This window comes from Peromyscus californicus, unplaced genomic scaffold, assembly GCF_007827085.1.
Source record: "Peromyscus californicus insignis strain IS unplaced genomic scaffold, ASM782708v3 Scaffold_1__1_contigs__length_55948999, whole genome shotgun sequence".
Lineage (NCBI taxonomy): Eukaryota > Metazoa > Chordata > Mammalia > Rodentia > Cricetidae > Peromyscus > Peromyscus californicus.
This window is the reverse complement of record NW_026294492.1, coordinates 5,533,492-5,548,806: the sequence shown is the minus strand read 5'-3', so window position 1 is coordinate 5,548,806 and position 15,315 is coordinate 5,533,492. Positions and strand designations below refer to the sequence as shown.

Genomic DNA, 15,315 nt, shown 5'->3' with positions numbered 1-15,315 from the left:
TTACTCTCACCCTTCCCTCCGTGGAGGAACACTGCTCAAACTCCAGTGTTCCTCTCCAAGTACATGGTCTCTTTGTTAATTAGTGCGCACGCGCACACACACACACACACACACACACACACACACACACACACACACACACACACACATACACGAACACACACACACAGCCCACTGAGTCCATGTAGCTTTGCTCATATGTACATGCATCCAGGGTTGACCGTTTGGGATTGGACACCCGATGGGCGAGCTTGTCCCTGGGGAAACCAACTCATTCTCACTCAGCAGCCATTGACCACCTGCAGCTTTTCATCTAGGGGTGGGATCATGTAGCATTTCCTCTGTCCATGCGACATGTGCTTGTGTCACCATGCCAGTCTTATTCCGGGAACCATATTGAAGAGCTTTCATGGGTGCGTTTTCCATGTCGCGCCTAGGGGACAGTGTTAAGCAACATCAGCCGAGGACGCCTGTTAAAACCTTCCCTCTTCCACGGTTTTCGGAGCATTGGGTATAGATAGGGTTGCCTTGCAGAGATGTATAGTGGGTTTCAGCATTCTGCAGTTGTTTATTCTCTGTGTTTGGACCGGCTGTGGATCTCAGTCACAGTGTCCATCTGTTGCAAAAAGAGGCTTTTTTGATGAGGTAAGAACTACACTCACCCGTGTAAGTACTTGTTAGAAAGCTTCTTGTCTTAGCAAAATGAGAGCGATAGGTTCTTCTCTAGAGTCTATGACTTCTCCGGCCATGGGTCCTTGGCTAGGTTTTCAGTACCAGATGTGAATTCCCTCCTATTAAATAGATGTTAAGTCTGATTAGATGGCTGTTGGTGACCTCCATGATAAAAGTGCCATTATTTCACTGTTGGGGATATATGGCTAGCTCAATCATGGTGTAGTTCATGGGCTGCTCTTCCTTGGTAACTTGCGTGGTACCTTCCAATACCCTAAGAGCCAATCCTCATGAAGGAGGCTTCCAGGTCAGTTCTGGCTCAAGTCCTTCAAGTCCTATGTCCAAACTGTGTGTTTTCTTCAGCCGTAGTCTTGCCTGGGAGGAAGCCAAGGGCAGTGGCAATAGCCCATTGCTTTAGGAGACGACCTCTTTATTCTTCTGACCGGCAACTCACGCCTGGCACTGGGGTTTTGTTAGATAGTGCTTGGCTCTTGGGGGACAACCTCACCCCCTGTGGTGTAACTCCATTAAAAGCACGCATTAAAATAGGCATATGCATATTATATATATATTATATATATTTAAGTGAGCTCGAGGGAGACCAGATGCCTGATGGCTGGCACTCAAGAGCCTTGAGTTCCCAGAGAGTGGGTGTGGGCACCCTTAGGTGGTAGCTGTTGGCAGCTGCCACAAGATGTCTTTGGTGATGCCGCCAGGCTGCTCCTGAGAAAACAAGCAGTATTGCGGGAGGGCAAACCCCTCACAGTGAAGCATGGCTGGCTGGTCCTTTTAGTTGATGCTGTCATTGATTGCACCCGCAGCCAGGGAAGAGCGACCTAGCTGAGGCTGCGGCCCACCCCTCCCTCCCCAGTTCACACTTCTCTCTTTCCTTTCCCTCCCTCTCTCCCTCTTCCCTTCCCTTGAGGTCTCAACAGGTTTCATGGCCTTGAGCGATCCCCCTGCCGCAGCCTCCTGAGCAGCTTGGACAGTGGGTATGGCCATCTCTCCGTTTGGCCCTGGGCTTCTCTACTCTGGTTTCACGTCCACATGTCTACCACCCAGCACGTACCCTGTGGCAGTGTATGCTCAGGTGAGTCGTGTTGGGTCCCAGGGTTCTCTCTTAGAGTGCCAGGCCTCTCCACGTGTTGCTCCATTGAACCTTCCTGCTCAGAGGCATGGCCAAGGGCCAGTGCCAGCTCTCCTGTCCCAGGCAGTATAGACTGGAGGGAAGTCCAGTTTCCCAGGAGTCCCAGGCCATGCCTTTCTGACTTCAAAGAATGGGAACTAAGCCTTTCTACTGAGTGGCCCAAACTTCCTGGAAATGCTCCACATCTACTTAATTCTTTGAGAGAAGTGCTAGCTTTAACAAAGGACGACGTATTTACCACAAATGCTTCACGATCCCTCAGAAATGCCACATGCTTAACCATCCTCACTGTGTCTTGAGGAGTTCTCCAATGCTGTGTCCTGGTGATTGCCCATGGGCAGTGGTTTTTAACTTTGGGAGTGGGGGGTGCCTTGAACAACCCTTTCACAGAATCGCCTATCAGATACCCTACATATGAGATATTTACATTATGATTCATAACAGAAGCAAAATTACTGTCATGGAATAGCAATGAAATAATTTTATGGTGGAGGGGGGTCAGTCACCACAACATGAGAAGCTATATTAAAGGGTCACAGCGTAAGGAAGCTTGAGAACCTCTGCCCTTGGGGAGGAAAGGCCAGACTCTCTGTGAGGTTTAGAGGAAAGATGGCCTGCTGTGCCCTGAATCCTGGCTACAGAGAGGGGAGCCCAGACTGTTAATGTCAGCAGTCTGGTCACCCAGTGCAGCACCATGGCAGGTGGATGTGACCCTGGGAAGGTACACTCTTCTGACTGCTTTACATTCTTTTGTCGTATTTGAGACGGAAGATTGTAGCAGTTTCCTGTGATTTTGAATGTTCTATGCACCTTGCATACAATGCCTGAGAGGGCGTATTACTCAGTTGCACGGGACTGCCACCGAGAGCTTTAAGTTTGAGATGGACATGGAATAATTGTTTTTAGAGTGAGTGTGCTTCCACACTTACCTGTAAAATCTAATGGACTCAGCGATTGAACATATGATTGAAAGCAGAGGTTCTTATAGGAGTTGGAGGGATGGCTCAGCCCTGAAGAGCACTTAAAAGTCTTTCCGCAACCCCTCCTGGCTTCTGTGGGCACCATATACACATATACACCCTCGCTCTCTTTTAAAAAGAAGTCCTTGGGAGAGATCTTGCCTTTATTTAAACTAAGCTCTGACCTGTGAATAGAAATTCTACTTTGGAGTTCTCTAAGACCAAAAAGGCCAGAAATGAACTCTGGGGAACTTAGTGTAAAAATCCTGAATTCTCAAGTCCTTCATAGACTTATTCACAGTGTTCTCATCCCTTTGCCTAAACTAGCTCACTCTATCTATTACAGGTTGGTTTCTGGATGCTCCCCGATGGAGGTCTCTATTTTGCTTGGAACAGGGGACTCCAGATGCCTCCCAGGTAACGTCTGCTGATGTGTGTGGCTGGCTCAGGCATTGCTGAACATGCAGGAGACTCTGTTGAAAGGGAGTAAAATAGCTGGGCTGTTGTGGGAGCCCATTTTTAGGTTTCCAAGTGGCTTTACCCAGCAGGTCTGCATAAAGAGGATGATTGGACCACGGGCCTGAGTGCAGGTGTCTGAGATGGTCTGCACTTGGCTGTGCTGGGGGAGGTCTTTTGCGCCACTTTGGCATTCCTTTAAATACCTTAGGGCAGAGACAATCAGGGCTGATGGATTAGGATCTAGGCCCTCTCGTATCCTGTATTTTTTATCTTTTTCTCTCCCTTCTATATCCTTCTAACTAGTATTTCCTGCTGCTTCTACTCAAGAGTACTCTGGGGAAATGTGGGGGTGAGGGATGGCCCCCCACAGGCTGTGGTGGTACACGACTTTAATCCCAGCACTCAGGAGGCAGAGGCAGGCAAAGCTCTATGAGTTCCAGGACAGCTGGGTCTACAAGGTGAGTTCCAGGACAGCCAGGGCTCCATAGAGAAACCCCGTCTCAAGAAACAGAGAGAGAGAGAGAGAGAGAGAGAGAGAGAGAGAGAGAGAGAGAGAGAGAGAGAACTTACCAGCATCCAAGTTAGCTAAGACAATGCCAGCTGCTGTACCGAGTCAGCCCAGAATTCCCCACATACCGGAGTTTCCCTAAGATGAATGCTACCGAATGGCATATAGCCATATTGGAGCCATGACTTAGGGGCTGCAGCATTGCTTTATAAGGTGTCTACCATATTCTCTATAGGGCTCCTGGGGTGTTTGCATCTGATTTCATAGACCTGAAGACAGAGCAGGGCTTGGGGACCCACACTGGGGAAGTGAGATGGAGAAGGCTCCTAATCCTGGGCACCGTTAATCCTGAGCAGTTAGTTCTTCACTGTGCCTCCCGGGTGGTCAGGTGGATGTCCCCCGGCCTCCCCTCACTAGGTTCCCAAAGAACTCTCCCTTCTTCCAGTGTGGCAACCAGAGATGTCTCCTCACGTGACCAGAAGCCATTGGTGCAGTTGAGAACCAGAACTCAGTCTTATGGCCACACTCGATTGCAGTGGAGGCTGAGAAACCTTGACTCCAGTCTCCTAGGAAAGAGAAAAAGTACCTGAGGGGCTGCTGGCCAGTCTCGTTCACAATGACCTGCTGCTGCTGCTGCTGCTGCTGCGATACCCATGCCTGTTACAGAGCCAGAGAGAGAGAGAGAGAGAGGAAGTGAGAATATGATTGATGGGATGTTAGATCTCGGTACAGTGACAAGGACAGAGAACCGCATTCCTGTTCTGTGGCATCTACTGTCCGTGAGTGGATAAATGGCGGAGACGATGTCACAGCAAAGGAGGAGACAGCCATGTTTAGAGTCTACTTTGGAGTCTACAACCCTTTTAAAGGTAAGGCTGTTCTTCTGCCAGCCTCAGTGGGAATGCATAAGGTCAGTGGCAGTGTCAAGGGAGGGGGGCTTTTATGTCTTTGTCTTCCCTGAGGACCCTTGCATCACGCTGCCAGCCTAATGGTGCTGGAGAGAACGGGAAAGGTAAACATGTGGTATGTGGGTGTGTTCCCAGAGAGGAGCTGTCACCTGGAAGCACAATGAAAGGATAACCCCGTTGGCATTGGCAGCCTGTTGGGTGATCATGTAATTAGTCCTGGGTGAAGGCAAGAGGAAACATGTCAGAAGCTGTTGTCATAGTCCTTTTATGAACGTTTACATGAGTTAATGAATACTCAAACATCTGTTGAGAACACATCAGTAGTAAAACAACAAAGTAGAGCACAAAGATGGAAGTCAGTGGGCTTAAGAGGCGTCAGTTCTCACCTCAGGGTGAGAAGAGGGCTTTTTGAACATAGAAATTGCAGCTAGTGTGACTGATGGCACTAGGGAAATGGAGCTCAGAGATGCTCACTCATCCACCCACTCATCTATCCATTCACTCATCCATCTACCCATCGGCCCCTACCCTTCTCTCATCCCCATCCATCCATTCATTCAGCCACCATCCGTTAATTTATCCATTTACCTACCCACCCACCTGTGGTGGTATTGTGTTCCCCGAAATATTGTGCAACCCTAATAAACTTATCTGGGCTCAGAGACAGAACAGCCACAATATGAAACATAGAGGATAGGCAGTGGTAGCACACGCCTTTAATCCTAGCATTCCAGAGGCAGAAATCCATGTGTTCAAGGATACAGCCAAGCATGGTGACTCACGCCTTTAATCCCAGAAAGCCTTTAATCCCAGGGAGTGGTGGTAGAAAGCAGAAAGGTATATAAGGCGTGAGGACCAGAAACTCGAAGTATTTTGGCTGGTTAAGCATTCAGGCTTTTGAGCAGCAGTTCAGCTGAGATCCATTCTGAATGAGGACTCAGAGGTTTCCAGTCTGAGGAAACAGGATCAGCTGAAGAACTGGCAAGGTGAGGTAGCTGTGGCTTGTTCTGCTTCTCTGATCTTCCAGCATTCACCCCAATAACTGGCCTCAGGTTTGATTTTATTAATAAGACCTTCTAAGATTCCTGCTACACCCACCCATTCACTCATCTATTCATTCACCCATCCATCTATCTATTCATTTGTTCCTCTCTCTCACGTTCTCTTCCTCCCTCTCTCAACCTCCCCATCCATCCATTCATCATCCATCCATTCTTCCCATCCATTCACTCATCCATCCATTCATCATCCATCCATCCATCATCCATCTACCTAACCATCTATTCATCCATCCATCTATCCATCCATCCAACCATTCATCATCTATCCATCTATCATCCATCCATCCACCATCCATCTATCCATCCAAAAATCTATCCATCCATCATCCATCTATCCAACCATCCATCCACCCACCCACCCACCCACCCACCCACCCATGTATTCAGTAAGCACTGAATACCTACTATATGCCAGGAAACTTTCCTAGCTTATGAAATATCAGTGAACAGAACTGACAAAAATCTGTCACCATCCAGGTCTTCCATTCCTGTGAGGTGGGAGAAAGTAAGCACACTGGAGAATAAATGAGCAGTTTACTGCGAGATAGATGGAGCTATGACAACCAGGCAGGGACTGGGAATGAAAAGCATTTTGGATAAAGTGGCCCTGGGAGACTCCATTGAGAAGGTGACACTTGAGCAGAGGTTTGAAGAAAGCAAGGTGTAAGTATGACAGGATCTGAGGAATAGCATTCTGGGAGAGAGAACAGCCAACATAGAAGGTCCAAGGTATTTGTGCACAGACACTCGTGGTATATGGAGGTGGCTACTGTGTCAGGGATACAGTGAGTCCTAGAGGGGTTTAAGTAAAATTTATTGTAAGCACTATTTATTTTAAATGTAATTCTCAAAGTACAGAGGGGTGGAAGTAGAATTTGTGGTCCTCCTGCCTCAGCTGCCTGTGTGTTGAGAATATAGTTGTGTACAACTATGCCCAGCTTCATTTTAGTTATTTTAAACCACGTATTTCAATGGCATCATGTGTAGTCACACCCCTCTACCACCATCGCCACAACCACCTCTCACAGCTTTCTGCCTTTTCCAAGTGAAACTCTGAACTCAGTAGGCAAACATCCTGTTTTCCCCCACACTGGCCTTGGTGGCTGCTGCCCTTCTTGGTCTCCATGGATCTGACCATTCTAGCTACTTAAGTAGAGTCCTACCATTTTTGCCCTTTTGTGGCAGACCTGGGGTTCCGCCTAAGCTGAGTGTGAGTGTGGGCAGGATCCAGATCTTGAGTCATGGCAGTAGGTCCTTAACTTCCTAGAGCCAGCAGGGCGGTGGTGGCGCACACCTTTAATCCCAGCACTCAGGAGGCAGAGGTAGGCAGATCTCTGTGAGTTCGAGGCCAGCCTGGTCTACAGAGCGAGATCCAGGAAAGGCGCAAAGCTACACAGAGAAACCCTGTCTCGAAAAACCAAAAAAACAAAACAAAACAAAAAAAACCAAAACAACAACAACAAAAAACTTCCTGGAGCCATGTGAGGATAGATGGGCTCACACCTCGAAACTCAGAAGTCTTGACATGGTGAGATGGCAAATACGTATTTCCTCAGAACCCTCTAAACACCGTGCTCAGGCAGCCAGGCCTGCTCCATTGGCTGTGAGGAAACCAGAACACTTGCTGCCCTCTGTGGAATGTACGTGTAATCTCCCAGTAACAAGGCTAAGAAATTTAGATGACTTCTCTTTATGCAATCAGCAGGTATGTGACATTAATGTTCAAAGTGCCTGGAGTTGCCCAGATGCCTCCCTAGACAAGTTTTGGGTTCTTTCCCTGCCTGCCTTTCAGGCATATCACCCCAGTCTCATTGGAGGGGGAGGCACGAGTCTATTTTTCTTGGCTGTTGGAGTCCATACCCGCCAAGGGCTGGTCTCAGTGATCTGGTTGCTTTTGGATGGTTAAAGCAGGGCTTACTCTGCACTTGGAGGGCATACCTGTTATCAGACATTCTCTCCTGTCTTCCTGTTCCCAAATACCTAGCAGCTGCTTCCCAAATAATTGACTCAAAGGCTTAATATTGCTTATAAATGCTCAGCCAATAGCTCAGGCTTATTACTAACCAGCTCTTACATATTAAGTTAACCCATATCCCTTATTTACAGTCTGCCATGTGGTAGTACTTTTATTAGAATGGCATGTTCATCTCTGGCTCCTTCTGTGTCTGGTTGGTGACCCTGACTCCACCCTTTTCTTTCCCAGCATTCTCAATTTGGCTTTCCCGCTGCCTAACTTTATCCTGTTCAGCTATTGGGCAGTCAGCTTGTTTATTAAACCAATCACAGTGACAGATCTTCACAGTGTACAAAAGGATTATTCCACAGCATTTCTTCCTTTTTGTCTAATTAAAAATGAAGGCTTTAACTTTAACGTAGTAAAATTGTATACAATAAAAAGAGTTATTAAGTAAGAATTACAGTGACAATATCTAGTCTATTTGTATCTGACAAAATTAGAGAAAGTATTTTATCTATCTTCTCTTGGTGAGTCTAAAGTCTCACATCTAATTTACCTTTTTCATTATAACTAAGAAAAACTGTAAGTTTATCTAGTCTTTAACTCTATCAAAGACTCCAGAAGGATGAAATATTACCTAACAACAGGGTCATCATGTTGCTTGGACAGTCACCCAAAGTTCTCTGCAACGTTGGGGCATCCATCTTTGGTCTACAGGCCTAGCACATCTGACAGACTTTCCTGTGAAGCAAGAAATTTTGAAGGACTGTCCTACCTTGTCTTGACAAAGTTCAGCAGTTGCCTTCTTCGTGTCCTGCTGGTCCAATTTAGACGGCATACTGTCAGCAATTGAGGCAAGGGCAGTTTCTCTGTCCACATGGCTAGCTTTTGCCATAAAGAAAACCAACTCCATATGGAGTTTCTTTGATGTCCATCATCTTCTCTGAAGTAGATTGGTGGTGCCAGAAGCAGACATGTCTCACTGTCAAGAAAAGTCTGAGTTATTAAAACATTTAAATGACATATTCTGTAGGTCTTTGAAGTGTTTGAAGATGACCCATCTATTTGAAATATATCTCTGTATACCTAGAAAACCTAACTAACATGACTATAAGTTTGACTATTATAGATGACTACTAATCTGCATTTCTTAAGTATACATTACATTTTTAAATGAGCTGCATAAACAAAATATCTTAAAAAGAGTAGAAATATACATATAACAAAATTAACTTTAAATTTGTATCAATAAACTAAAATCCATACTAATATAAAATGTGTAAGATTAATAGTTGTTTTCTGATTAAAGTAGATTTAATAATCTACCTTTTATCCTATCATTTCTATATCCCCCCCTTTATCTTTTCAGAACATGATTCATGACTCTAATCTGTTTTGTTTAGCTTTTTTCCTGACCATTATCCATAACAACTTGCCTTTTTTTTTTGAGACAGGGTTTCTCTGTGTAGTTTTGGTGCCTGTCCTGGATCTTGCTCTGTCAACCAGGATGGCCATGAACTCACAGCTATACCCCCTGAGTGCTGGGATTAAAGGCATGTGCCACCACTGCCCGGCCCATAACAACTTATAACCAGCCTCCCTAAAATGATAATAAATATCTATAACCCATTTTTTTTTTGGAATGTGGGTGTAGTTTTCTAGACTACTTCCTGCTGATTGGGGGTGCTGGTAATCTTTGAGGGACCCTGAGAAAGTTCAAGATTATGGTCAAGTTCTGACTGGAGTAGTCTCTGAGGCTGGATCATCTCAGCCAGCAGCCTTAAGACCGTTCTGGATGCAGAACTCAGAGGAATCTGCAACAGAGACATTCTGAAATACTGCACTAAAAAAATCTGTTCCCATTGGAGATTTTTCAGGAGGTCTTCCTTGATCAAATCTGATTTTTCTTAACCTAGAATAAAATATCATTTCCTCTGGAAATAAAAGCATAACCTCTCCCCCAAAGTAACATATCTTTTGACTTAAATTTTGAAGTCAAGATAATTTTAAAATATATAGGTTGGTTTAATATAGTAGTTTTCATAATTCTAGGTCTCTTAGCAGCCAAAAATTTGAAAGACAACACAATATTATACATAATCCAGACTCTATATTTTTCATCTTTATGTGGCTTATTACATGTTTTATTACTCTATTCCTTTTTTTAAGGACTTTCTCTACCCTTTTTCTTTTCTCTTCCAAGCCTACATATTTTTAAACACACTGTAACCTGTTTAGAGGTTTTTTGTTTGTTTGTTTTGTCTGAATTTGTCTTTATTGCATATCTCTATCTTTTGCTGACCACGAGTCTTTAAACTTCTAAGCAGCGTGACTAGGACTAAAGCAGCAGCTTTGGCGGCTGGCTCTTCCCTATTCCTTGGTTCCCTAGTCTTATGGCGGGGGGTACATTTACTGCCAGCTCTGGGAACCATGTTTACCACCCCAACTCTGGGAAGTTTCTGAATTTACACTTCCACCAAGTAGTATGCCACCCGCTGCTCATAAACTCCATTCAAGTGTTCGGTAGCAGGGCCTCTTAAAAGAGCAGCACAATTTTTGCAGTTAACAAGCCATTTCTTAAAGGAGCTGCACCTTGCTTGCCTCCAGCAAATAGAGCCTACCAGAGAAAAGACGGTTACCAAGAAGCTGTGCTTGACTCCATTCTTGTGTGTCTAGAATTCTTTTTAAAGCTTTGTCAGGTTTTATGTGGAAATTTCTGCCCCCACATTGGAACACCGTATGTAGTCAGGTATTTCTTTCCCATCTGCCTGGTCCCAAATACCTGATAGCCGCTTCCTAAATACTTGACTCGGAAGCGTAATATAAATACATGTTGGGCCAATAGCTCAGGCTTATTACTAACTAAGCTCTTACATTTTAAGTTAACCCATATTCTTTATTTATGCTCTGCCATGTGGCAGTACCTTTATTGGCATGGCACATTCATCTCCTGCTCCCTCTGCATCTGGCTGGTGACTCCAGACTCTGCCCTTCTTCTTCCCATCAATTTCAGTTGGCTTTCCCGCCTAACTTTATTCTGTTCAGCTGTTGGTCAGTCAGCTTCTTTATTAAGCCAATCACAGTGACAAGTCTTCACAGTGTACGAAAGGATTATTCCACAGCACATACCCACCCCTTCCTGAAATTCCACTGTTTGGAGGAGGAATGCTTATTTTCTCTGCTCACAGCACTTGAACTTGGCTGCAGTAGAGATAGGGTCAGACAACCAAGGGAAGCAGCCCAGCCTTGGGGGATCCATCCTAAGGGTTGAGTGAAGAACCAAGGCTCAGAGAGGCCAAGCAACAGTTCTGAGGTCACAGAGCTGCCAAGAGACCAGGGAGCAAAGTCCCTAATTAACCCATCCTGTCACCTTTCCTTTCTCCCCATCCTTTCTCTTCAGTCAAATATGGGTAACTAGTGAGGTTTGCTCTGGAGCGGAGCACAGCAGTGCCACCCACAGGTGACGGTCCCGTGTCTGCTCTGCTCAGGGTGACAAGTGGTCAGAAGGACCTTCAGACTTCAAGAAGCGGTGCACTGTGTAGTTCAGTCCTGCCCAGCCCTGGCAGGCCTGTGAGACTGGGGTCACCTGTGCAGCCGTGGAAGGAATTCACACTTCTAAGTGAGACTCCTGGCCACCTCTGGCTCATGCAGAAGTGAACTGTGACCTTGGAGCTAGGCTTCCAGGAGTCCCTAGCTGGCCCTGCACATGCCCTCCTTGAGAGCCTGGGTCCACTGGCTGGTGTGGGCAGCAGCTCAGCTTTGTCTAGAGTTTTATGCGTATTGCTGGTCATGGTCAGTGATGCTGGAAAGGGGCTTCTGGAGGACAACATGGAGGTTCTGTGGGAACTTCAAAGGAACTATAGCAATTAACCTTATAGCACTGAAATTATCACTATTCATCAATGGGATTAATCAATTCATTTTTTTTGTTGTTGTTGTTGTTTTGTGTGGTTATTTTCAGAGACAGGGTTTCTCTGTGTAACAGTCCTGGCTGTCCTGGAACTCGCTCTGTAGACCAGGCTGGCCTCGAACTCAGAGATCCATCTGCCTCTGCTTCTCCAGTGCTGGGATTTAAGATGTGTGCCACCACGCCTAGCTTTTTGTTTGCTTGTTTCATTTTGTGAAGATAATTTAATATCAGAAGGAATGATGCAGTTCTAAAATTTTCATTCATTTATTTGAGACGAAGTATCATTATGTTGCCCAGGCTGGGTTTATTCAGTCCTCTTGACTCAGCCCTCTGGGTAATCTTGCCCTATCTGCCCAGCCTACAGGTTAAAAAAAAATTCACATATATGGTTGTTGTTGTGTATATGTGTGTGTGTGCACATGTGTGAGTGTGTGTGTGTGGTGTGTGCATGCATGCACTCAAGCCAGTGTGCCTGTGGAGGTCAGAGGACAACTTGCAGGGAACCAGTTCTCTCCTTCCATCACGTGGCTACTGAACTCACATCGTCAGCCTTAACAGCCAGTCTATTTACTTACTGAGCCACTTCATTGCCCTCCCCACCCCCAGTGGACAGTTTGAAAAATACTGACCTGGGCCAGGTCTGCTGGTACTTTCCCATCATCCCAATAGCTGGGAGGTGGAGGACGGATGATCGAAGTTCAGGGCCGGCCTGGCCATAGGAGACCTCTTGCAAACAAGCAAGCACCAGCGAACACTCAGTCAAAGACATCTTTCTGTTTTGATGCTAACGGGCCCACTGTTTGTTATTGGAGGGAGCATTTCTCCCTGTGAGTCTCTGCGTCATGTTCACTGGCTCCACCTCTGTGCATTCTGTTGGCAACCAGTTCTTGGAGCTCAGACAGGGCCACCTCCAGTCCTGGGAGAGAGACCTGCCGTGCACCGGCCCATGGGCACCCTTTCTTGGACTTACTCCAAGCTCTGCCTTTGTGGGCATGGAGGGCAAGGAGGACACTGCCAGCCCCAGCCTGCCCCAACCTGCTGGTGACCTCCCCAGTCACTGGAAGCCCAGTGACTCAGCATGACTTAACAACCTAGCTTTCCATGGGAGCCAAGGTAATTTGCCACATACCCAGTACAGGATAGAAGTTGACACTGTTTGGAAGAACAATTCTCATTTAATCATGAGAGAAAGGAAGCAATCCAGCTGTCTTCCCACTCTAGGGATAGGTTCTAGGACAGACAGATACTGGGAGGTCCAGTCTGGGGCTTGCTGCTGTGGGCTTTTCTTTCTTTGCCAGAAGAGGTAGGTTTTATTCCAAACTCTAAGCTGATGTGATGTGTTGATCTCTTTTCTCTGTGAGCTGTGTAGATGGATGACCGCTTGACTAGGTTGTATAAACACTGGCACTTGGCTAGCTCTGAAGTTGGAGTTTTTATGCTGTGACTCTCAAGGTGATTGGGGCAAGGACCTTCTTGATGCTCTCCTCTTGAAGGCTGACTGGTTGGGACAGTCCCCTTCGGTTTTCAGGTCCTTCTGCTCAGCCTGTTTGAGCTGGCCTCCTGTCTCCCAAGGGATCTTGCTATTTGGAGCTCATGTGACCACCCAAGCCCATTCACTGGATTCCTTCTTTTCAGACCTGGGAGTTTTCTTCAGTGGGATTGGCTTGTTATGTTTTAAGAAGAATCTGCTGCTTAGGTCAGTCAAGGGGAAGGAGAGATTGGAAGGGTTTTCTTGTTATTTTGTTTTTTGTTTGTTTGTGATGCTAGGGACTGAACTAAGGGCCTTGCACATGGTAGGCAAGCACTCTCTACCCCTAAGTGACACCCTTAGCTTTTTATATTCCACTTTGAACTGTTCTGGAGCCTGTGTTTAATGTTTTAAGGGCAGGGAGTCAAGGGTGAGCAATCTAGATTTGGAGATGTGCTTGTCTGAGGATTCTAACTTTGGAATCAGAGTTTGACACCAAGGCAGGCGGCTTCATTTTGTCTTCCTCCAGCTTTAGATTTTCTAGAGTGTCTGGCATGGAGTTTATGGGGGAATGAAAAATGAACATGTACTTGGGAAACTCTCCCTCTACTGTATCACCCACTGGCTCCATGGACTATTGTTTTTTAAAATAAGATATGTAGTGCTGCAAATCAGCACACACGGTGCACTGTGTTGTGGGATATTTGTACACTGTGTGAGGCTGTATTGCTGTGATTGGTGTAATAAAAAGACGAGTGGCCAATAGCTAGGCAAGAAAGTATAGGCGGGACTTCCGGGCAGAGAGAAAACTCTGGGAGAAAGAAAGGTGGAGTTGCCAGCCAGATGTGGAGGAAGGAGGATGGGCAGTATGGAGATGAGGTAATAAGCCAGGTACCAGAATACAGATGTAGCTGGAGAGTTTTCTCTCTGGGTCCCGCCTAGCCCCGGTAGTCCGACAGTCCACTTATAAAATAAACACACAGTTGCTTATATTATTTACAAACTGTATGGCCTAATGGCTCAGGCTTCTAGCTAACTAGTTCTTACATCTTAAGTTAATCTATTTCTATAAATCTATACCTTGCCACATGGCTTATGGCTTACCGGCATCTTCACATGCTGCTTGTCATGGTGGCAGCTGACAGTGTCTCCTTCCACCTTCCTGTTCTCTCAATTCTCCTCTCTGTTAGTCCCGCCTATACTTCCTGCCTGGCCACTGGCCAATCAGTGTTTTATTTATTGACCAATCAGAGCAACACATTTGATATACAGACCATCCCACAGCACATAGATTAAAAAATATGGGTTAATTTAAGTTAGAAGAACTAGTTAAGAACAAGCCTAAGCTAAGGCCAAGTTTTAATAATTCATAGTAAGTCTCCATGTCATTATCTGTGAGCTGGCAGTCCTGAAAAGTACCATTACAGCACTGAGCATGTCTATGTGTTACAACATGGTCATGCAGGGAACCCCAAGTCTAAGAAACCAAAGGATGTGGTGGAATCCATGCAGAAGCAGTAGACGTGAGAGTCAGGTCCACACACCAGGTCCCACTAGATGATCTACAGCATCAGTAGGAAATTAGCCACTGAGGTGTCTTTGCTGTTTTTCAGCACTGGGCATCCTAGCCAGGTCCTTGTGTATGTTAGGCAAGTGATCTGCCACTGAGCTATGCCCCAACCCAGAAAGACCATTTAAACCCACACAGTCACAGTTTCTTTTAATTTAGTTTTTTTTTTCCTTGGCTTTGAGACTAAAGACATTCCCATCATCCCTGATCCTGACTTTACAACCTGTTTCCTGGGGCCATCACTTCTGTCAGCCCTGTCAGTTTCTACTGCTGACGGTGGACACCCAAGACTCTTGGCTCTGTCATGTGCATGATGTCCAGACTTGCTTGGTTCTCTCTGATTCTTCCTCTCTGTGACCAGAATGCTGTTGTTTTCTAAGGAACTGCGGTGATCGACTGAGAATGGCCCCCATAGGCTCATACATTTGAATGCTTAGTCCTCAGGGAGTGGCACTATTTGAGAAGGATTAAAAGGATTAAAAGGCGTGGCCTGGTTGGAGGAAGTGTGTCATTAGGGGTGGTCTTTGAGGTTTTAAAAGCCAACGCCAAGCCCAGAGTCTCTCTTTCTCTCTGGCTACAGATCAGGATCAGGATGTAGCTCTCAGCTGCTGCTCCAGTGTCTGTATGCATGCCTGCCATGCTCCCTGTCATGATGACAATGGACCAAATCTCTGAAACTGAAAGCCAGCCCCCAGT

General features: G+C 46.0%; 1 long non-coding RNA gene across 1 annotated transcript in view; it reads left to right on the top strand.

The window, feature by feature from the left end:
- The first annotated feature begins 1,603 nt into the window (after positions 1-1,603).
- The window catches only part of LOC128115134 (uncharacterized), a 59,404-nt gene continuing 45,692 nt past the window's right edge, over positions 1,604-15,315 (top strand). Inside the window, exons 1-3 of the long non-coding RNA XR_008220016.1 lie at positions 1,604-1,762; positions 3,125-3,195; positions 4,191-4,614. This is a non-coding gene — a long non-coding RNA (uncharacterized LOC128115134). The remainder of the gene's footprint in view (positions 1,763-3,124; positions 3,196-4,190; positions 4,615-15,315) is intronic.